Source organism: Oncorhynchus tshawytscha, unplaced genomic scaffold (assembly GCF_018296145.1).
Source record: "Oncorhynchus tshawytscha isolate Ot180627B unplaced genomic scaffold, Otsh_v2.0 Un_contig_2339_pilon_pilon, whole genome shotgun sequence".
Lineage (NCBI taxonomy): Eukaryota > Metazoa > Chordata > Actinopteri > Salmoniformes > Salmonidae > Oncorhynchus > Oncorhynchus tshawytscha.
In genome coordinates, this window is record NW_024609751.1 from 260,001 (window position 1) to 285,719 (window position 25,719).

The 25,719-nt window shown below is 42.8% G+C and overlaps 1 pseudogene; it reads left to right on the plus strand.

The window, feature by feature from the left end:
* Nucleotides 1–13,884, plus strand: part of LOC121845728 — an 86,373-nt pseudogene extending 72,489 nt beyond the window's left edge.
* Nucleotides 13,885–25,719: the final 11,835 nt, after the last annotated feature.

A 25,719-nucleotide genomic window follows, 5' to 3' on the forward strand; every position in this document is an offset into this window, starting at 1 on the left:
ACCACTATATACACCTCTACCCTCATTATCAACAACCACCACTATATACACCTCTACCCTCATTATCAACAACCACAGGTAACTATATACACTATATACACCTACACTATATACCTCCCTCATTATCAACAACCACCACTATATACACCTCTACCCTCATTATCAGCAACAACCACTATATACACTCTATACACCTCTACCCTCATTATCAACAACCCACCACTATATACACCTCTACCCTCATTATCAGCAACCACCACTATATACACCTCTACCCTCATTATCAACAACCACCACTATATACACCTCTACCCTCATTATCAACCAACCACACTATATACCCTCACCCTCATTATCAACAACAACCACTATATATACACTATATACACCTCTACCCTCATTATACAACCAGGTAACACCACTATATACACCTCTACCCTCATTATCAACAACCACCACTATATACACTATATACACCTCTACCCTTCATTATCAACAACCACCACTATATACACTATATACACCTCTACCCTCATTATCAACAACCACCACTATATACACCTCTACCCTCATTATCAACAACCACCAGGTATACACTCTATACACCTCTACCCTCATTATCAACAACCACCACTATATACACTATATACACCTCTACCCTCATTATCAACAACCACCACTATATACACCTCTACCCTCATTATCAACAACCACCACTATATACACTATATACACCTCTACCCTCATTATCAACAACCAGGTAACATACACTATATACACCTCTACCCTCATTATCAACAACCACCACTATATACACTATACTCTACCCTCATTATCAACAACCACTATATACACTATATACACCTCTACCCTCATTATCACCACTATAACAACCAGGTAACTATATACACACTATATACACCTCTACCCTCATTATCAACAACCACCACTATATACACTATATACACCTCTATCCTCATTATCAACAACCACCACTATATACACTATATACACCTCTACCCTCATTATCAACAACCACCACTATATACACTCTACCCTCATTATCAACAACCACCACTATATACACCTCTACCCTCATTATCAACAACCACCACTATATACACCTCTACACCTCTACCTCATTATCAACAACCACCACTATATACACCTCTACCCTCATTATCAACAACCACCACTATATACACCTCTACCCTCATTATCAACAGCCACCACTATATACACTATAAACACCTCTACCTTCATTATCAACAACCACCACTATATACACCTCTACCCTCATTATCAACAACCACCACTGTATACACCTCTACCCTCATTATCAACAACCACCAGGTAACATACACTCTATACACCTCTACCTCATTATCAGCAACAACCAGGTAACATACACTCTATACACCTCTACCCTCATTATCAGCAACAACCAGGTAACATACACTCTATACACCTCTACCCTCATTATCAGCAACAACCAGGTAACAACCACTATATACACCTCTACCCTCATTATCAGCAACCACCACTATATACACCTCTACCCTCATTATCAACAACCAGGTAACATTCACTATATACACCTCTACCCTCATTATCAGCAACCACCACTATATACACCTCTACCCTCATTATCAGCAACAACCAGGTAACATACACTCTATACACCTCTACCCTCATTATCAGCAACAACCAGGTAACATACACTCTATACACCTCTATCCTCATTATCAACAATCACCACTATATATACTATATACACCTCTACCCTTCATTATCAACAACCACCACTATATACACTATATACACCTACCCTCATTATCAACAACCACCACTATATACACCTCTACCCTCATTATCAGCAACAACCAGGTAACATACACTCTATACACCTCTACCCTCATTATCAACAACCACCACTATATACACTATATACACCTCTACCCTCATTATCAGCAACAACCAGGTAACATACACTCTATACACCTCTACCCACATTATCAACAACCACCACTATATACACTATATACACCTCTACCTTCATTATCAGCAACAACCAGGTAACATACACTCTATACACCTCTACCCTCATTATCAACAACCACCACTATATACACCTCTACCCTCATCAACAACCACCACTATATACACTATATACATCTCTACCCTCATTATCAACAACCACCACTATATACACCTCTACCCTCATTATCAACAACCACCACTATATACACTCTCTACACCTCTATCCTCATCATCAACAACCACCACTATATACACTATATACACCCTACCCTCATTATCAACAACCACCACTATATACACCTCTACCCTCATTATCAACAACCACCACTATATACACCTCTACCCTCATTATCAACAACCACCACTATATACACTCTCTATACCTCTACCCTCATTATCAACAACCACCACTATATACACCTCTACCCTCATTATCAACAACCACCACTATATACACCTCTACCCTCATTATCAACAGCCACCACTATATACACTATAAACACCTCTACCTTCATTATCAACAACCACCACTATATACACCTCTACCCTCATTATCAACAACCACCACTGTATACACCTCTACCCTCATTATCAACAACCACCAGGTAACATACACTCTATACACCTCTACCGTCATTATCAGCAACAACCAGGTAACATACACTCTATACACCTCTACCTCATTATCAGCAACAACCAGGTAACATACACTCTATACACCTCTACCCTCATTATCAGCAACAACCAGGTAACAACCACTATATACACCTCTACCCTCATTATCAGCAACCACCACTATATACACCTCTACCCTCATTATCAACAACCAGGTAACATTCACTATATACACCTCTACCCTCATTATCAGCAACCACCACTATATACACCTCTACCCTCATTATCAGCAACAACCAGGTAACATACACTCTATACACCTCTACCCTCATTATCAGCAACAACCAGGTAACATACACTCTATACACCTCTATCCTCATTATCAACAACCACCACTATATACACTATATACACCTCTACCCTCATTATCAACAACCACCACTATATACACTATATACACCTCTACCCTCATTATCAACAACCAGGTAACATCCACTATATACACCTCTACCCTCATTATCAGCAACAACCAGGTAACATACACTATATACATCTCTACCCTCATTATCAGCAACCACAACTATATACACTATATACACCTCTACCCTCATTATCAACAACCACCAGGTAACATACACTCTATACACCTCTACCCTCATTATCAGCAACCACCACTATATACACTATATACACCTCTACCCTCATTATCAGCAACAACCAGGTAACATACACTCTATACACCTCTACCCTCATTATCAACAACCACCACTATATACACCTCTACCCTCATCATCAACAACCACCACTATATACACTATATACATCTCTACCCTCATTATCAACAACCACCACTATATACACCTCTACCCTCATTATCAACAACCACCTCTATATACACTCTACACCTCTATCCTCATCATCAACAACCACCACTATATACACTATATACACCTCTACCCTCATTATCAACAACCACCACTATATACACCTCTACCCTCATTATCTACAACCACCACGATATACATCTCTACCCTCATTATCAACAACCACCACTATATACACTCTCTATACCTCTACCCTCATTATCAACAACCACCACTCTATACACCTCTACCCTCATTATCAACAACCACCACTATATACACCTCTACCCTCATTATCAGCAACCACCACTATATACACTATATACACCTCTATCCTCATTATCAACAACCACCACTATATACACTATATACACCTCTACCCTCATTATCAACAACCACCACTATATACACCTCTACCCTCATGATCAACAACCACCACTATATACACCTCTACCCTCATTATCAGCAACCACCACTATATACACTCTATACACCTCTACCCTCATTATCAACAACCACCACTATATACACTCTATACACCTCTACCCTTTATCAACAACCACCACTATATACACCTCTACCCTCATTATCAACAACCACCACTATATACACTATATACACCTCTACCCTCATTATCAACAAACCACCACTATATACATCTCTACCCTCATTATCAACAACCACCACTCTATACACCTCTACCCTCATTATCAACAACCACCACTATATACACCTCTACCCTCATTATCAGCAACCACCACTATATACACCTCTACCCTCATTATCAACAACCACCACTATATACACTATATACACCTCTACCTCATTATCAACAACCACCACTATATACAATATATACACCTCTACCCTCATCATCAACAACCACCACTATATACACTATATACATCTCTACCCTCATTATCAACAACCACCACTATATACACCTCTACCCTCATTATCAACAACCACCACTATATACACCTCTACCCTCATTATCAACAACCACCACTATATACACCTCTACCCTCATTATCAACAACCACCACTATATACACTCTCTACACCTCTACCCTCATTATCAACAATCACCACTATAAACACCTCTACCCTCATTATCAACAACCACCACTATATACACTATATACACCTCTACCCTCATTATCAACAACCACCACTACATACACCTCTACCCTCATTATCAACAAACCACCACTATATACACCTCTACCTTCATTATCAACAACCACCACTATATACACCTCTACCCTCATTATCAACAACCACCACTACTATATACACCTCTACCCTCATTATCAACAACCACCACTATATACACCTCTACCCTCATTATCAACAACCACCACTATATACACCTACCCTCATTATACACCTCTACCTCATTATCAACAACCACCACTATATACACCTCTACCCTCATTATCAACAACCACCACTATATACACTCTCTACACCTCTATCCTCATTATCAACAATCACCACTATATATACTATATACACCTCTACCTTCATTATCAACAACCACCACTATATACACTATATACACCTCTACCCTCATTATCAGCAACCACCACTATATACACCTCTACCCTCATTATCAACAACCACCACTACATACACCTCTACCCTCATTATCAACAACCACCACTATATACACCTCTACACCTCTACCCTCATTATCAACAACCACCACTATATACACCTCTACCCTCATTATCAACAACCACCACTATATACACCTCTACCCTCATTATCAACAGCCACCACTACATACACCTCTACCCTCATTATCAACAACCACCACTATATACACTCTACACCTCTACCCTCATTATCAACAACCACCACTATATACACCTCTACCCTCATTATCAACAACCACCACTATATACACCTCTACCCTCATTATCAACAGCCACCACTATATACACTATAAACACCTCTACCTTCATTATCAACAACCACCACTATATACACTATATACACCTCTACCCTCATTATCAACAACCACCACTGTATACACCTCTATCCTCATTATCAACAACCACCAGGTAACATACACTCTATACACCTCTACCCTCATTATCAGCAACAACCAGGTAACATACACTCTATACACCTCTACCCTCATTATCAGCAACAACCAGGTAACATACACTCTATACACCTCTACCCTCATTATCAGCAACAACCAGGTAACAACCACTATATACACCTCTACCCTCATTATCAGCAACCACCACTATATACACCTCTACCCTCATTATCAACAACCAGGTAACATTCACTATATACACCTCTACCCTCATTATCAGCAACCACCACTATATACACCTCTACCCTCATTATCAGCAACAACCAGGTAACATACACTCTATACACCTCTACCCTCATTATCAGCAACAACCAGGTAACATACACTCTATACACCTCTACCCTCATTATCAACAACCACCACTATATACACCTCTACCCTCATTATCAGCAACAACCAGGTAACATACACTCTATACACCTCTACCCTCATTATCAACAACCACCACTATATACACTATATACACCTCTACCCTCATTATCAGCAACAACTAGGTAACATACACTCTATACACCTCTACCCTCATTATCAGCAACAACCAGGTAACATTCACTATATACACCTCTACCCTCATTATCAGCAACCACCACTATATACACCTCTACCCTCATTATCAGCAACCACCACTATATACACCTCTACCCTCATTATCAGCAACAACCAGGTAACATACACTCTATACACCTCTACCCTCATTATCAACAACCACCACTATATACACTCTATACACCTCTACCCTCATTATCAACAACAACCACTATATACACCTCTACCCTCATTATCAACAACCACCACTATATACACCTCTACCCTCATTATCAACAACCACCACTATATACACTCTCTACACCTCTATCCTCATCATCAACAACCACCACTATATACACTATATACACCTCTACCTTCATTATCAACAACCACCACTATATACACTATATACACCTCTACCCTCATTATCAGCAACCACCACTATATACACCTCTACCCTCATTATCAACAACCACCACTACATACACCTCTACCCTCATTATCAACAACCACCACTATATACACCTCTACACCTCTACCCTCATTATCAACAACCACCACTATATACACTATATACACCTCTACCCTCATTATCAACAACCACCACTCTATACACCTCTACCCTCATTATCAACAACCACCACTATATACACCTCTACCCTCATTATCAGCAACCACCACTATATACACCTCTACCCTCATTATCAACAACCACCACTATATACACTATATACACCTCTACCCTCATTATCAACAACCACCACTATATACAATATATACACCTCTACCCTCATCATCAACAACCACCACTATATACACTATATACATCTCTACCCTCATTATCAACAACCACCACTATATACACCTCTACCCTCATTATCAACAACCACCTCTATATACACCTCTACCCTCATTATCTACAACCACCACTATATACACCTCTACCCTCATTATCAACAACCACCACTATATACACTCTCTACACCTCTACCCTCATTATCAACAATCACCACTATAAACACCTCTACCCTCATTATCAACAACCACCACTATATACACTACATACACCTCTACCCTCATTATCAACAACCACCACTATATACACTATATACACCTCTACCTTCATTATCAACAACCACCACTATATACACCTCTACCCTCATTATCAACAACCACCACTACATACACCTCTACCCTCATTATCAACAACCACCACTATATACACCTCGACCCTCATTATCAACAACCACCACTATATACACCTCTACCCTCATTATCAACAACCACCACTATATACACCTCTACCCTCATTATCAACAACCACCACTATATACACTCTCTACACCTCTATCCTCATTATCAACAATCACCACTATATATACTATATACACCTCTACCTTCATTATCAACAACCACCACTATATACACTATATACACCTCTACCCTCATTATCAGCAACCACCACTATATACACCTCTACCCTCATTATCAACAACCACCACTACATACACCTCTACCCTCATTATCAACAACCACCACTATATACACCTCTACACCTCTACCCTCATTATCAACAACCACCACTATATACACCTCTACCCTCATTATCAACAACCACCACTATATACACCTCTACCCTCATTATCAACAGCCACCACTACATACACCTCTACCCTCATTATCAACAACCACCACTATATACACCTCTACACCTCTACCCTCATTATTAACAACCACCACTATATACACCTCTACCCTCATTATCAACAACCACCACTATATACACCTCTACCCTCATTATCAACAGCCACCACTATATACACTATAAACACCTCTACCTTCATTATCAACAACCACCACTATATACACCTCTACCCTCATTATCAACAACCACCACTGTATACACCTCTACCCTCATTATCAACAACCACCAGGTAACATACACTCTATACACCTCTACCCTCATTATCAGCAACAACCAGGTAACATACACTCTATACACCTCTACCCTCATTATCAGCAACAACCAGGTAACATACACTCTATACACCTCTACCCTCATTATCAGCAACAACCAGGTAACAACCACTATATACACCTCTACCCTCATTATCAGCAACCACCACTATATACACCTCTACCCTCATTATCAACAACCAGGTAACATTCACTATATACACCTCTACCCTCATTATCAGCAACCACCACTATATACACCTCTACCCTCATTATCAGCAACAACCAGGTAACATACACTCTATACACCTCTACCCTCATTATCAGCAACAACCAGGTAACATACACTCTATACACCTCTACCCTCATTATCAACAACCACCACTATATACACCTCTACCCTCATTATCAGCAACAACCAGGTAACATACACTCTATACACCTCTACCCTCATTATCAACAACCACCACTATATACACTATATACACCTCTACCCTCATTATCAGCAACAACCAGGTAACATACACTCTATACACCTCTACCCTCATTATCAGCAACAACCAGGTAACATTCACTATATACACCTCTACCCTCATTATCAGCAACCACCACTATATACACCTCTACCCTCATTATCAGCAACCACCACTATATACACCTCTACCCTCATTATCAGCAACAACCAGGTAACATACACTCTATACACCTCTACCCTCATTATCAACAACCACCACTATATACACTCTATACACCTCTACCCTCATTATCAACAACAACCACTATATACACCTCTACCCTCATTATCAACAACCACCACTATATACACCTCTACCCTCATTATCAACAACCACCACTATATACACTCTCTACACCTCTATCCTCATCATCAACAACCACCACTATATACACTATATACACCTCTACCTTCATTATCAACAACCACCACTATATACACTATATACACCTCTACCCTCATTATCAGCAACCACCACTATATACACCTCTACCCTCATTATCAACAACCACCACTACATACACCTCTACCCTCATTATCAACAACCACCACTATATACACCTCTACACCTCTACCCTCATTATCAACAACCACCACTATATACACCTCTACCCTCATTATCAACAACCACCACTATATACACTATATACACCTCTACCCTCATTATCAACAGCCACCACTATATACACTATAAACACCTCTACCCTCATTATCAACAACCACCACTGTATACACCTCTACCCTCATTATCAACAACCACCACTATATACACCTCTACCCTCATTATCAACAACCACCACTATATACACTATATACACCTCTACCCTCATTATCAACAGCCACCACTATATACACTATATACACCTCTACCCTCATTATCAACAATCACCACTATATATACTATATACACCTCTACCTTCATTATCAACAACCACCACTACATACACCTCTACCCTCATTATCAACAACCACCACTATATACACCTCTACCCTCATTATCAACAACCACCACTATATACACCTCTACCCTCATTATCAACAACCACCACTACATACACCTCTACCCTCATTATCAACAACCACCACTATATACACCTCTACCCTCATTATCAACAACCACCACTATATACACTATATACACCTCTACCTTCATTCTCAACAACCACCACTATATACACCTCTACCCTCATTATCAACAACCACCACTATATACACCTCTACCCTCATTATCAGCAACCACCACTATATACACCTCTACCCTCATTATCAACAACCACCACTATATACACCTCTACCCTCATTATCAACAACCACCAATATATACACCTCTACCCTCATTATCAACAACCACCACTATATACACCTCTACCCTCATTTTCAACCACCACCACTATATACACTATATACACCTCTACCCTCATTATCAACAACCACCACTATATACACTATATACACCTCTACCCTCATTATCAACAACCACTAGTATATACACCTCTACCCTCATTATCAACAACCACCACTATATACACCTCTACCCTCATTATCAACAACCACCACTATATACACCTCTACCCTCATTATCAACAACCACCACTATATACACTACATACACCTCTACCCTCATTATCAACAACCACCACTATATACACCTCTACCCTCATTATCAGCAACAACCACTATATACACCTCTACCCTCATTATCAACAACCACCACTATATACACCTCTACCCTCATTATCAACAACCACCACTCTATACACCTCTACCCTCATTATCAGCAACCACCACTATATACACCTCTACCCTCATTATCAACAACCACCACTATATACACCTCTACCCTCATCTCTCTCTCTGTCTCTCTCTCTCTCCCCCTCTCTCTCTCTTTCCTCCCCTCTCTCTGTGTCTCTCTCTCTCTCTCTCTCTCTCTTTCTCTGTCTCTCTCTCCCCCCTCTCGCTCTCTCTCTCTGTGTCTCTCTTTCTCTGTCTCTCTCTTTCCCCTCTCTCTCTCTCTCTTTCCTCCCTCTCTCTCTGTGTCTCTCTCTCTCTGTGTCTCTCTCTCTCTCTCTCTCTCTCTGTGTCTCTCTCTCTCTCTCTCTCTCTGTCTCTCTCTCTCTCTCTCTCTCTCTCTGTGTCTCTCTCTCTCTGTGTCTCTCTCTGTGTCTCTCTCTGTGTCTCTCTCTGTGTCTCTCTCTGTGTCTCTCTCTGTGTCTCTCTCTGTGTCTCTCTCTTTCCCTCTGAGGACGTTTCATCCTTTGTGTGTGTCTTTCTTTCTCTCTCTGTGAATCAGGAGGAGGAGGAGGTGAAGGAGGAGGTGAAGGAGGAGGTGAAGGAGGAGGTGGAGGAGGAGGTGGAGGAGGAGGTGGAGGAGGAGGTGGAGGAGGAGGTGTTGGTAGAGTGCAGGGTGAGGTTTCTGTCCTTCATGGGGGTAGGGAGGGACATCCACTGCTTTGCCTTCATCATGGACGGAGGAGGACAACGCTACGAGTGTCACGTGTTCTGGTGTGAACCCAACGCTGGACAGCTCTCTGAGGCCGTACAGGCTGCGTGCATGGTGCGTACACTCTAGAATATCTAGATCTATGTACAGGCTGCGTGCATGGTGCGTACACTCTAGAACATGTAGATCTATCTGCAGGCTTCATGCATGGTGAGTACACTCTAGAATATCTAGATCTATGTACAGGCTGCATGCATGGTGCGTACACTCTAGAATACCTTGATCTATGTACAGGCTGCATGCATGGTGAGTACACTCTAGAATATCTAGATCTATATGCAGGCTTCATGCATTGTGAGTACACTCTAGAATATCTAGATCTATATGCAGGCTTCATGCATGGTGAGTACACTCTAGAATACCTAGATCTATGTACAGGCTTCATGCATGGTGAGTACACTCTAGAATATCTAGATCTATATGCAGGCTTCATGCATGGTGATCACAGTCTAGAATATCTAGATCTATATGCAGGCTTCATGCATTGTGAGTACACTCTAGAATATCTAGATCTATATGCAGGCTTCATGCATGGTGAGTACACTCTAGAATACCTAGATCTATATGCAGGCTTCATGCATGGTTAGTACAGTCTATAATATCTAGATCTATATACAGGCTTCATGCATGGTGAGTACACTCTAGAATATCTAGATCTATATGCAGGCTTCATGCATGGTGATCACAGTCTATAATATCTAGATCTATATGCAGGCTTCATGCATGGTGAGTACAGTCTATAATATCCAGATCTATATGCAGGCTTCATGCATGGTGAGTACACTCTAGAATACCTAGATCTATATGCAGGCTTCATGCATGGTTAGTACAGTCTATAATATCTAGATCTATATACAGGCTTCATGCATGGTGAGTACACTCTAGAATATCTAGATCTATATGCAGGCTTCATGCATGGTGATCACAGTCTATAATATCTAGATCTATATGCAGGCTTCATGCATGGTGAGTACAGTCTATAATATCCAGATCTATATGCAGGCTTCATGCATGGTGAGTACACTCTAGAATATCTAGATCTATATGCAGGCTTCATGCATGGTGAGTACAGTCTATAATATCTAGATCTATATGCAGGCTTCATGCATGGTGAGTACAGTCTGTATCTACTGTATGTACTGTATGTATGTATGTACTGTATCAAATCCTCCTGGAGGTCCGGAGTACTGCTGCTGTTCTGTTCTTCCTGATCTTTAATGGTACCACCTGGTGTCTCTCCCTCTCTCTCTGTCTCTCTACGTCTTACTCTCTCTCTCTCTCTGTCTCTCTACATCTCTCTCTCTTTCTATCTCTCTACATCTCTCTCTCTCTCTCCGTCTCTCTCTCTCTCTCTCTCTCTACGTCTTACTCTCTCTCTCTTTCTGTCTCTCTACATCTCTCTCTCTCTCTCTCTCTCTCCGTCTCTCTCTCTGTCTCTCTACGTCTTCTCTCTCTCTCTCTGTCTCTCTGTCTACATCTCTCTCTCTTTCTGTCTCTCTACATCGCTCTCTCTCTCTCTCTCTGTCTCTCTCTCTACGTCTTACTCTCTCTCTCTCTGTCTCTCTCTCTCTCTCTCTCTCTCTCTTTCTACGTCTCTCTCTCTCTCTCTCTCTCTCTCCCTCTCTCTCTCTCTCCACCCATCTCCCTCTCCTCTAGTTAAGGTATCAGAAGTGCCTGTTGGCTCACCCCCCCTCCCAGAGATCCCTCCCCTCCTGTGGCCGTGGCTCCTCCTCCCTGGGCAGCGGCGGTGGTAACCGCTGTAACGGCAGTGTGAAGAGAGGAGTGCTGTCCCTCATCGACACCCTCAAACAGAAGGGACCGCTGCCCCACCAAAGTAACCACGGAAACTAAACTAACATCGTGACTACGACCGCACACCCCGGTAACTATGGGGGAAAAAAAACAACGCTGCACCTTTTGCTAATCGTGAAAATCACTACTCTAACCCGGTCGAACTATGGCAGCCAAACATAGACCTCCTCCCATCACCTCAACAGAACTGTCTACCAGCCGGTGATCACCTCAACACAAAAAGAGAGAGAGAGAGAGGAAAATAATCAGGTTGGAGTGACCTCTACCTTCTGACCTGGTGACCCTTCCTGTCTGTACCTCCAGCATGACCTGGGACACCTGCAGACACACCTGTAGACACAACCTACACACACCTGTAGAGGCACCTGTAGACACAACCTACACACACCTGTAGAGGCACCTGTTCATATCTACACCTTTTCATATCTACAACTGTATACACCTGTTCATATCTACACCTGTATACACCTGTTCATATCTATACCTGTATACACCTGTTCATATCTACACCTGTTCATATCTACACCTGTTCATATCTATACCTGTATACACCTGTTCATATCTACACCTGTATACACCTGTTTATATCTACACCTGTATACACCTGTTCATATCTACACCTGTTCATATCTACACCTGTTCATATCTACACCTGTTCATATCTACACATGTACACACCTGTTCATATCTACACCTGTTCATATCTACACCTGTTCATATCTACACCTGTATACACCTGTTCATATCTACACCTGTTCATATCTACACCTGTTCATATCAATACCTGTATACACCTGTTTATACAGTGTGCATGAAGCCTTTGATATGAACATGGAAGTCCAGAACATTCAACTCATCTCCATCTATCATAATCTACTGGTTTCTCTGTTGAGTTCAACTCATCTCCATCTATCATAATCTACTGGTTTCTCTGTTGAGTTCAACTCCTCTCCATCTATCATAATCTACTGGTTTCTCTGTTGAGTTCAACTCATCTCCATCTATCATAATCTACTGGTTTCTCTGTTGAGTTCAACTCATCTCCATCTATCATAATCTACTGGTTTCTCTGTTGAGTTCAACTCATCTCCATCTATCATAATCTACTGGTTTCTCTGTTGAGTTCAACTCATCTCCATCTATCATAATCTACTGGTTTCTCTGTTGAGTTCAACTCATCTCTATCTATCATAATCTACTGGTTTCTCTGTTGAGTTCAACTCCTCTCCATCTATCATAATCTACTGGTTTCTCTGTTGAGTTCAACTCATCTCCATCTATCATAATCTACTGGTTTCTCTGTTGAGTTCAACTCCTCTCCATCTATCATAATCTACTGGTTTCTCTGTTGAGTTCAACTCATCTCTATCTATCATAATCTACTGGTTTCTCTGTTGAGTTCAACTCATCTCCATCTATCATAATCTACTGGTTTCTCTGTTGAGTTCAACTCATCTCTATCTATCATAATCTACTGGTTTCTCTGTTGAGTTCAACTCATCTCTATCTATCATAATCTACTGGTTTCTCTGTTGAGTTCAACTCATCTCCATCTATCATAATCTACTGGTTTCTCTGTTGAGTTCAACTCATCTCCATCTATCATAATCTACTGGTTTCTCTGTTGAGTTCAACTCATCTCCATCTATCATAATCTACTGGTTTCTCTGAGTTCAACTCCACTCCATCTATCATAATCTACTGGTTTCTCTGTTGAGTTCAACTCATCTCCATCTATCATAATCTACTGGTTTCTCTGTTGAGTTCAACTCATCTCCATCTATCATAATCTACTGGTTTCTCTGTTGAGTTCAACTCATCTCCATCTATCATAATCTAATGGTTTCTCTGTTGAGTTCAACTCATCTCCATCTATCATAATCTACTGGTTTCTCTGTTGAGTTCAACTCATCTCTATATATCATAATCTACTAGTCTGGTCTAAACCACTGAGTGACCTTTCAGAACAGAACAAGTTGCCTTGTCACTTCCTGTTTTCCTGAAACTACAGAATGCTGTTTCAGTGGAAGGAGGGATGAATGAGGAGAGGGGAAGAGGAGAGGAGAGGAGGAGCTGAGAAGACAGGAGGAGAGGAAAGAATGTTTTTATACTTTCAAAGATTTCTGTTGCCTTCCTTACTGACTCTTAAGGCCTTTTCTGGTTTGGGGAAAAAATCCTTCCTCTCTAAGTAGGCAAACGGAAGACAGTCCTCCCCTCCTCGATAGCGTCCTTTTGGCGAGGAATCACACGTGTATCCTTCCACAGAAGACAGTCCTCCCCTCCTCGATAGCCTCCTTCTGGCGAGGAATCACACGTGTATCAGTATATTATATTCACGTTTTATATTGTCACACAGTCACTCCTCACTCACAGATAGAGCACCAAGCCTGCTTCCCAAACTGCACCCTATTCCCTATGTAGTACAGTACTTTGAGTACGCCCCCTCTAGACCCTGGTAGTGCATAATATAGGGAATAGTTTTCCATTTAGAACACAGCATAGGGTTCCATTTAGAACACAGCATAGGGTTCCATTTAGAACACAGCATAGGGTTCCATTTAGAACACAGTATAGGGTTCCATTTAGAACACAGCATAGGGTTCCATTTAGAACACAGCATAGGGTTCCATTTAGAACACAGTATAGGGTTCCATTTAGAACACAGTATAGGGTTCCATTTAGAACACAGCATAGGGTTCCATTTAGAACACAGCATAGGGTTCCATTTAGAACACAGCATAGGGTTCCATTTAGAACACAGCATAGGGTTCCATTTAGAACACAGCATAGGGTTCCATTTAGAACACAGCATAGGGTTCCATTTAGAACACAGCATAGGGTTCCATTTAGAACACAGCATAGGGTTCCATTTAGAACACAGCATAGGGTTCCATTTAGAACACAGTATAGGGTTCCATTTAGAACACAGTATAGGGTTCCATTTAGAACACAGCATAGGGTTCCATTTAGAACACAGCATAGGGTTCCATTTAGAACACAGCATAGGCTTCCATTTAGAACACAGCATAGGGTTCCATTTAGAACACATCCCATGTCTGAGACAGACACAAAAGCTTTATAACAGTTAGACCAGTAATAACATCAGGCTTGAGAACAGTTCTAACATGTTATAGAACAAGACACAGCCTTGAGGTTCCATGTTTAGAACAACAGGCTTGAGAACAGTTATAACATGTTATAGAACAACAGGCTTGAGAACAGTTAAAACATGGTTAGAACAACAGGCTTGAGAACAGTTATAACATGTTATAGAACAACAGCTTGAGAACAGGGTTAACATGTTATAGAACAACAGGCTTGAGAACAGTTATAACATGTTATAGAACAACAGACTTGAACAGTTATAACATGTTATAGAACAACAGACTTGAACAGTTATAACATGTTATAGAACAACAGGCTTGAGAACAGTTATAACATGTTATAGAACAACAGGCTTGAGAACAGTTATAACATGTTATAGAACAAGACACAGGCTTGAGAACAGTTATATGGTTATAATAAGACAATGGCTTGAGAACAGTTATAACATGTTATAGAACAACAGGCGTGAGAACAGTTATAACATGTTATAGAACAAGACACAGGCTTGAGAAGTGTTATAACATGTTATAGAACAACAGGCTTGAACAGTTATAACATGTTATAGAACAACAGGCTTGAGAACAGTTATAACATGTTATAGAACAACAGGCTTGAGAACAGTTATAACATGTTATAGAACAACAGGCTTGAGAACAGTTATAACATGTTATAGAAGAACAGGTTTGAGAACAGTTATAACATGTTATAGAACAACAGACTTGAACAGTTATAACATGTTATAGAACAACAGGCTTGAGAACAGTTATAACATGTTATAGAACAACAGGCTTGAGAACAGTTATAACATGTTATAGAACAACAGGCTTGAGAACAGTTATAACATGTTATAGAACAACAGGCTTGAGAACAGTTATAACATGTTATAGAACAACAGGCTTGAGAACAGTTATAACATGTTATAGAACAACAGGCTTGAGAACAGTTATAACATGTTATAGAACAACAGGCTTGAGCCTCCATGTGTTGCCTTCCGTTTGCTCCTCACTGGTTTATCACTTTATATCTATATCTATATCACTATATCAATTTAACCTGGATGAATAAACTGCTTATTAAAACAGGCCTCAGACTCCTGTGGTCGATACGTGTGTGTGTGTGTGTGTGTGTGTGTGTGTGTGTGTGTGTGTGTGTCTCTGTACTGGTGCTGGAGAAAGAGAGGAGGAGGAGGAGGAGAGATTTGATGGGGTTGGAGGGTGATACGAGAAGGGGGAGGGAGAGATCTACTGTTACTCCCCAGGGAGGTGAGGCTGGGGAGGAGAGGAGGGAGGAGAGGGGAGGGAGAGAACTACTGTTACTCCCCAGGGAGGTGAGGCTGGGGGAGGAGAGGAGGGAGGAGAGGGGAGGGAGAGAACTACTGTTACTCCCCAGGGAGGTGCGGCTGGGGGAGGAGAGGAGGGAGGAGAGGGGGAGGGAGAGAACTACTGTTACTCCCCAGGGAGGTGAGGCTGGGGGAGGAGGGAGGAGAGAGGGGAGGGAGAGAACTACTGTTACTTACCAGGGAGGTGAGGCTGGGGGAGGAGAGGAGGGGGAGAGAACTACTGTTACTTACCAGGGAGGTGAGGCTGGGGGAGGAGAGGAGGGGGAGAGAACTACTGTTACTCACCAGGGAAGTGAGGCTGGGGGAGGAGAGGAGGGAGGAGAGGGGGAGAGAACTACTGTTACTCCCCAGGGAGGTGAGGCTGGGGGAGGAGAGGAGGGAGGAGAGGGGGGGGAGAGAACTACTGTTACTCCCCAGGGAGGTGCGGCTGGGGGAGGAGAGGAGGGAGGAGAGGGGAGGGAGAGAACTACTGTTAACTCTATTAGTTCTAGTTCAGTTTTAACTCTATTAGTTCTAGTTCAGTTTTAACTCTATTAGTTCTAGTTCTAACAGTTTTAACTCTATTAGTTCTAGTTCAGTTTTAACTCTATTAGTTCTAGTTCAGTTTTAACTCTATTAGTTCTAGTTCAGTTTTAACTCTATTAGTTCTAGTTCTAACAGTTTTAACTCTATTAGTTCTAGTTCTAACAGTTTTAACTCTATTAGTTCTAGTTCTAACAGTTTTAACTCTATTAGTTCTAGTTCAGTTTTAACTCTATTAGTTCTAGTTCTAACAGTTTTAACTCTATTAGTTCTAGTTCTAACAGTTTTAACTCTAGTTCTAACAGTTTTAACTCTATTAGTTCTAGTTCAGTTTTAACTCTATTAGTTCTAACAGTTTTAACTCTATTAGTTCTAGTTCAGTTTTAACTCTATTAGTTCTAGTTCAGTTTTAACTCTATTAGTTCTAACAGTTTGAACTCTATTAGTTCTAGTTCTAACAGTTTTAACTCTATTAGTTCTAGTTCTAACAGTTTTAACTCTATTAGTTCCAGTTCTAACAGTTTTAACTCTATTAGTTCTAGTTCAGTTTTAACTCTATTAGTTCTAGTTCTAACAGTTTTAACTCTATTAGTTCTAGTTCAGTTTTAACTCTATTAGTTCTAGTTCTAACAGTTTTAACTCTATTAGTTCTAGTTCAGTTTTAACTCTATTAGTTCTAGTTCTAACAGTTTTAACTCTATTAGTTCTAGTTCTAACAGTTTTAACTCTATTAGTTCTAGTTCTAACAGTTTTAACTCTATTAGTTCTAGTTCAGTTTTAACTCTATTAGTTCTAGTTCTAACAGTTTTAACTCTAGTTTTAACAGTTTTAACTCTATTAGTTCTAGTTCAGTTTTAACTCTATTAGTTCTAGTTCAGTTGTAACTCTATTAGTTCTAGTTCTAACAGTTGTAACTCTATTAGTTCTAGTTCAGTTTTAACTCTATTAGTTCTAGTTCAGTTTTAACTCTATTAGTTCTAGTTCAGTTTGAACTCTATTAGTTCTAGTTCTAACAGTTTTAACTCTATTAGTTCTAACCGTTTTAACTATTACTTCTAACAGTTTTAACTATTACTTCTAGTTCAGTTTTAACTCTATTACTTCTAGTTCAGTTTTAACTCTATTAGTTCTAGTGTCTAGTTCAGTTTTAACTCTATTAGTTCTAGTTCAGTTTTAACTCTATTAGTTCTAGTTCTAACAGTTTTAACTCTATTAGTTCTAGTTCTAACAGTTTTAACTCTATTAGTTCTAGTTCAGTTTGAACTCTATTAGTTCTAGTTCTAACAGTTTTAACTCTATTAGTTCTAGTTCAGTTTTAACTCTATTAGTTCTTGTTCAGTTTTAACTCTATTAGTTCTAGTTCAGTTTTAACTCTATTAGTTCTTGTTCAGTTTTAACTCTATTAGTTCTAGTTCTAACAGTTTTAACTCTATTAGTTCTAGTTCAGGTTTTAACTCTATTAGTTCTAGTTCAGTTTTAACTCTATTAGTTCTAGTTCTAACAGTTTTAACTCTATTAGTTCTAACAGTTTTAACTCTATTAGTTCTAACAGTTAGAGCTCTATTAGTTCTAACAGTTAGAGCTCTATTAGTTCTAACAGAGAGAGCGAGAGAGAGGTGGGTGGAGTAAGCCTGGGAGAGAGAGAGAGGTGGGTGGGGTCAGCCTGGGAGAGAGAGAGAGGTGGGTGGGGTCAGCCTGGGAGAGAGAGAGATGGTTGGGTGGGGTCAGCCTGGGAGAGAGAGATGGTTGGATGGGGTCAGCCTGGGAGAGAGAAAGTGAGAGAGGAGGAGGAGGTGTAGTGAGTAAGAGAAGAACGAGAGAGAACAAATTGTGGCTAAGTATGTTGTAATTTAAGTTGTAATAGGAGAGAGATGGATGAGGAGAGGGAGGGAGGGAAGGAGGAGGAGAGGGATGGATGGAAGGAGAGTGGGAGGGAGAAGGAGGATGGAGGGAAGAATGGAGGGAGGGAGGAGAGGGAGGGAGAAGGAGGATGGAGGGAGGGAAGGAGGAGCTGGAGGGAGGGAGGGAGGAGAGGGAGGGAGGGACGGAGGATGGAGGGAGGGAGGGAAGGAGGATGGAGGGAGGGAAGGAGGAGGAGCTGGATGGAGGGAGGGAGGGAGGGAGGGGGGGGAGGAGGGAGGGAGGGAGGGAGGGAGGGAGGGAAGGAGGATGGAGGGAGGGAAGGAGGAGGAGCTGGATGGATGGATGGATGGATGGATGGAGGGAGGGATGGAGGGAGGAGGAGAGGGATGGAGGGAACTGTATTGTACTGTAGTTAAAGTGATTTAAGGGGAAATACTCCCTTTCTCCACCACTTTATAGAGAGAGAGAGTGAGGGATAGAGAGAGAGGGTGAGGGAGAGAGAGAGATGGATAGAGAGAGTGAGGGAGAGAGAGAGGGAGAGAGAGAGTGAGCGATAGAGAGAGAGATGGAGAGAGAGAGTGAGGGAGGGAGCAAGAGAGAGAGTGAGGGAGAGAGAGAGAGAGAGAGTGAGGGAGAGAGAGGGAGAGAGAGAGAGTGAGGGAGAGAGAGAGAGAGTGAGGGAGAGAAAGAGAGGGAGAGAGTGAGAGCACGAGAGGGAGAGAGAGAGAGTGAGGGAGAGAGAGAGTGAGAGAGAGAGTGAGGGAGCGAGAGATAGTGAGGGAGAGAGAGAGAGGGAGAGAGAGAGTGAGGGAGAGAGAGAGTGAGGGAGCGAGAGAGTGAGGGAGCAAGAGAGAGAGTGAGGGAGAGAGAGAGAGGGAGAGAGAGAGAGAGTGAGGGATAGAGAGAGGGCGATGAGTGATGAAATGTTTCTCCATCTCTATAGGGCCATTAAAACAGAGAGACAATAATACACTTACCATTTTCTCATTCACTCTGCCTCTTTTCTCTCACTATCTTATCTTTCTCTTTCATATTGGTGGTTTATCAAGTATCCTGTTCCATAAATGTAAACCATACAGGGCAGAAAGAAAGTATTCAAACCCCTGGACTTATTCCTCATGTTGTTGTGTTCCAGCCTGATTTCAAAACGGATTACATTCATTTACACACAATACCCCATTATGACAAAGTAAAAATATGTTTTCAGAATTTTGGGGGAAAATGCATTGAAAATGAAATACAGAAATATCTCATTTACACAAGTATTCCCACTCCTTTGCTATGACTAATTGAGCTCAGGTGCAGTAGCTACTCTTCCTGTAGGGGTGTTTATGGATCCCCATTAGTTCCTGCCAAGACAGCAGCTACTCTTCCTGTAGGGGTGTTTATGGATCCCCTTTAGTTCCTGCCAAGACAGCAGCTACTCTTCCTGAAGGGGTGTTTATGGATCCCCATTTGATCCTGCCAAGACAGTGGCTACTCTTCCTGGGGTTTATTATGGATACCCATTAGTTCCTGCCAAGGCAGCAGCTACTCTTCCTGGGGTTTATTATGGATCCCCATTAGTGCCTGCCAAAGCAGCAGCTACTCTTCCTGGGGTTTATTATGGATCCCCATTAGTGCCTGCCAAAGCAGCAGCTACTCTTTCTGGGGTTTATTATGGATCCCCATTAGTGCCTGAAGGGGGTTTATGGATCCCCATTATGCCAAAGCAGCAGCTACTCTTCCTGGGGTTTATTATGGATCCCCATTAGTCCTGCCAAGGCAGCAGCTACTCTTCCTGGGGTTTATTATGGATCCCCATTTGTCCTGCCAAGGCAGCAGCTACTCTTCCTGGGGTTTATTATGGATCCCCATTAGTGCCTGCCAAGGCAGCAGCTACTCTTCCTGGGGTTTATTATGGATCCCCATTAGTGCCTGCCAAAGCAGCAACTACTCTTCCTGGGGTTTATTATGGATACCCATTAGTTCCTGCCAAGGCAGCAGCTACTCTTCCTGGGGTTTATTATGGATCCCCATTAGTTCCTGCCAAGGCAGCAGCTACTCTTCCTGGGGTTTATTATGGATCCCCATTAGTGCCTGCCAAAGCAGCAGCTACTCTTTCTGGGGTTTATTATGGATCCCCATTAGTTCCTGCCAAGACAGCAGCTACTCTTCCTGAAGGGGTGTTTATGGATCCCCATTTGATCCTGCCAAGGCAGCAGCTACTCTTCCTGGGGTTTATTATGGATCCCCATGAGTTCCTGCCAAGGCAGCAGCTACTCTTCCTGAAGGGGTATTTATGGTTACCCATTAGTGCCTGCCAAGGCAGCAGCTACTCTTCCTGGGGTTTATTATGGATACCCATTAGTTCCTGCCAAGGCAGCAGCTACTCTTCCTGGGGTTTATTATGGATCCCCATTAGTTCCTGCCAAGGCAGCAGCTACTCTTCCTGGGGTTTATTATGGATCCCCATTAGTGCCTGCCAAAGCAGCAGCTACTCTTCCTGGGGTTTATTATGGATCCCCATTAGTGCCTGCCAAAGCAGCAGCTAATCTTCCTGGGGTTTATTATGGATCCCCATTAGTGCCTGCCAAAGCAGCAGCTACTCTTCCTGGGGTTTATTATGGATCCCCATTAGTGCCTGCCAAAGCAGCAGCTACTCTTCCTGGGGTTTATTATGGATCCCCATTAGTGCCTGCCAAAGCAGCAGCTACTCTTCCTGGGGTTTATTATGGATCCCCATTAGTGCCTGCCAAAGCAGCAGCTACTCTTCCTGGGGTTTATTATGGATCCCCATTAGTGCCTGCCAAAGCAGCAGCTACTCTTCCTGGGGTTTATTATGGATCCCCATTTGTGCCTGCCAAGGCAGCAGCTACTCTTCCTGGGGTTTATTATGGATCCCCATTACTTCCTGTCAAGGCAGCAGCTACTCTTCCTGGAGTTTATTATGGATCCCCATTTGTGCCTGCCAAGGCAGCAGCTACTCTTCCTGGAGTTTATTATGGATCCCCATTAGTTCCTGCCAAGGCAGCAGCTACTCTTCCTGGAGTTTATTATGGATCCCCATTAGTGCCTGCCAAAGCAGCAGCTACTCTTCCTGGGGTTTATTATGGATCCCCATTAGTGCCTGCCAAAGCAGCAGCTACTCTTCCTGGGGTTTATTATGGATCCCCATTAGTGCCTGCCAAAGCAGCAGCTACTCTTCCTGGGGTTTATTATATGGATCCCCATTAGTGCCTGCCAAAGCAGCAGCTACTCTTCCTGGGGTTTATTATGGATCCCCATTAGTGCCTGCCAAAGCAGCAGCTACTCTTCCTGGGGTTTATTATGGATCCCCATTAGTGCCTGCCAAGGCAGCAGCTACTCTTCCTGGAGTTTATTATGGATCCCCATTTGTGCCTGCCAAGGCAGCAGCTACTCTTCCTGGAGTTTATTATGGATCCCCATTAGTGCCTGCCAAAGCAGCAGCTACTCTTCCTGGGGTTTATTATGGATCCCCATTAGTGCCTGCCAAAGCAGCAGCTACTCTTCCTGGGGTTTATTATGGATCCCCATTAGTGCCTGCCAAGGCAGCAGCTACTCTTCCTGGAGTTTATTATGGATCCCCATTAGTGCCTGCCAAAGCAGCAGCTACTCTTCCTGGGGTTTATTATGGATCCCCATTAGTGCCTGCCAAAGCAGCAGCTACTCTTCCTGGGGTTTATTATGGATCCCCATTAGTGCCTGCCAAAGCAGCAGCTACTCTTCCTGGGGTTTATTATGGATCCCCATTAGTGCCTGCCAAAGCAGCAGCTACTCTTCCTGGGGTTTATTATGGATCCCCATTTGTGCCTGCCAAGGCAGCAGCTACTCTTCCTGGGGTTTATTATGGATCCCCATTAGTGCCTGCCAAAGCAGCAGCTACTCTTCCTGGGGTTTATTATGGATCCCCATTAGTGCCTGCCAAAGCAGCAGCTACTCTTCCTGGGGTTTATTATGGATCCCCATTAGTGCCTGCCAAGGCAGCAGCTACTCTTCCTGGAGTTTATTATGGATCCCCATTTGTGCCTGCCAAGGCAGCAGCTACTCTTCCTGGAGTTTATTATGGATCCCCATTAGTTCCTGCCAAGGCAGCAGCTACTCTTCCTGGGGTTTATTATGGATCCCCATTAGTGCCTGCCAAAGCAGCAGCTACTCTTCCTGGGGTTTATTATGGATCCCCATTAGTGCCTGCCAAAGCAGCAGCTACTCTTCCTGGGGTTTATTATGGATCCCCATTTGTGCCTGCCAAGGCAGCAGCTACTCTTCCTGGGGTTTATTATGGATCCCCATTAGTGCCTGCCAAAGCAGCAGCTACTCTTCCTGGGGTTTATTATGGATCCCCATTAGTGCCTGCCAAGGCAGCAGCTACTCTTCCTGGGGTTTATTATGGATCCCCATTAGTTCCTGCCAAGGCAGCAGCTACTCTTCCTGGGGTTTATTATGGATCCCCATTAGTGCCTGCCAAGGCAGCAGCTACTCTTCCTGGGGTTTATTATGGATCCCCATTAGTTCCTGCCAAGGCAGCAGCTACTCTTCCTGGGGTTTACAACACACTGTGTGCCCTCAGGCCCCTACTCCACCACTACCACATATCTACAACACACTGTGTGCCCTCAGGCCCCTACTCCACCACTACCACATATCTACAACACACTGTGTGCCCTCAGGCCCCTACTCCACCACTACCACATATCTAAAACACACTGTGTGCCCTCAGGCCCCTACTCCACCACTACCACATATCTACAACCCACTGTGTGCCCTCAGGCCCCTACTCCACCACTACCACATATCTACAACACACTGTGTGCCCTCAGTCCCCTACTCCACCACTACCACATATCTACAACACACTGTGTGCCCTCAGGCCCCTACTCCACCACTACCACATATCTACAACACACTGTGTGCCCTCAGTCCCCTACTCCACCACTACCACATATCTACAACCCACTGTGTGCCCTCAGGCCCCTCCTCCACCACTACCACATATCTACAACACACTGTGTGCCCTCATGCCCCTACTCCACCACTACCACATATCTACAACACACTGTGTGCCCTCAGTCCCCTATTCCACCACGACCACATATCTACAACACACTGTGTGCCCTGTGCCCTCAGTCCCCTACTCCACCACTACCACATATCTACAACACACTGTGTGCATCAGTCCCCTAATCCACAAAGACCACATATCTACAACACACTGTGTGCCCTCAGGCCCCTACTCCACCACTACCACATATCTAAAACACACTGTGTGCCCTCAGTCCCCTATTCCACCACGACCACATATCTACAACACACTGTGTGCCCTCAGTCCCCTACTCCACCACTACCACATATCTACAACACACTGTGTGCCCTCAGTCCCCTATTCCACCACAACCACATATCTACAACACACTGTGTGCCCTCAGGCCCCTACTCCACCACTACCACATATCTACAACACACTGTGTGCCCTCAGGCCCCTACTCCACCACTACCACATATCTACAACACACTGTGTGCCCTCAGGCCCCTACTCCACCACTACCACATATCTACAACACACTGTGTGCCCTCAGTCCCCTATTCCACCACAACCACATATCTACAACACACTGTGTGCCCTCAGGCACCTACTCCACCACTACCACATATCTACAACACACTGTGTGCCCTCAGGCCCCTACTCCACCACTACCACATATCTACAACACATTGTGTCCCCTCAGTCCCCTACTCCACCACTACCACATATCTACAACACACTGTGTGCCCTCAGGCCCCTACTCCACCACTACCACATATCTACAACACACTGTCTGCCTTTAGGTTACTCCACCACTACCACATATCTACAACACACTGTGTGCCCTCAGGCCCCTGCTCCACCACGACCACATATCTACAACACACTGTGTGCCCTCAGTCCCCTACTCCACCACTACCACATAT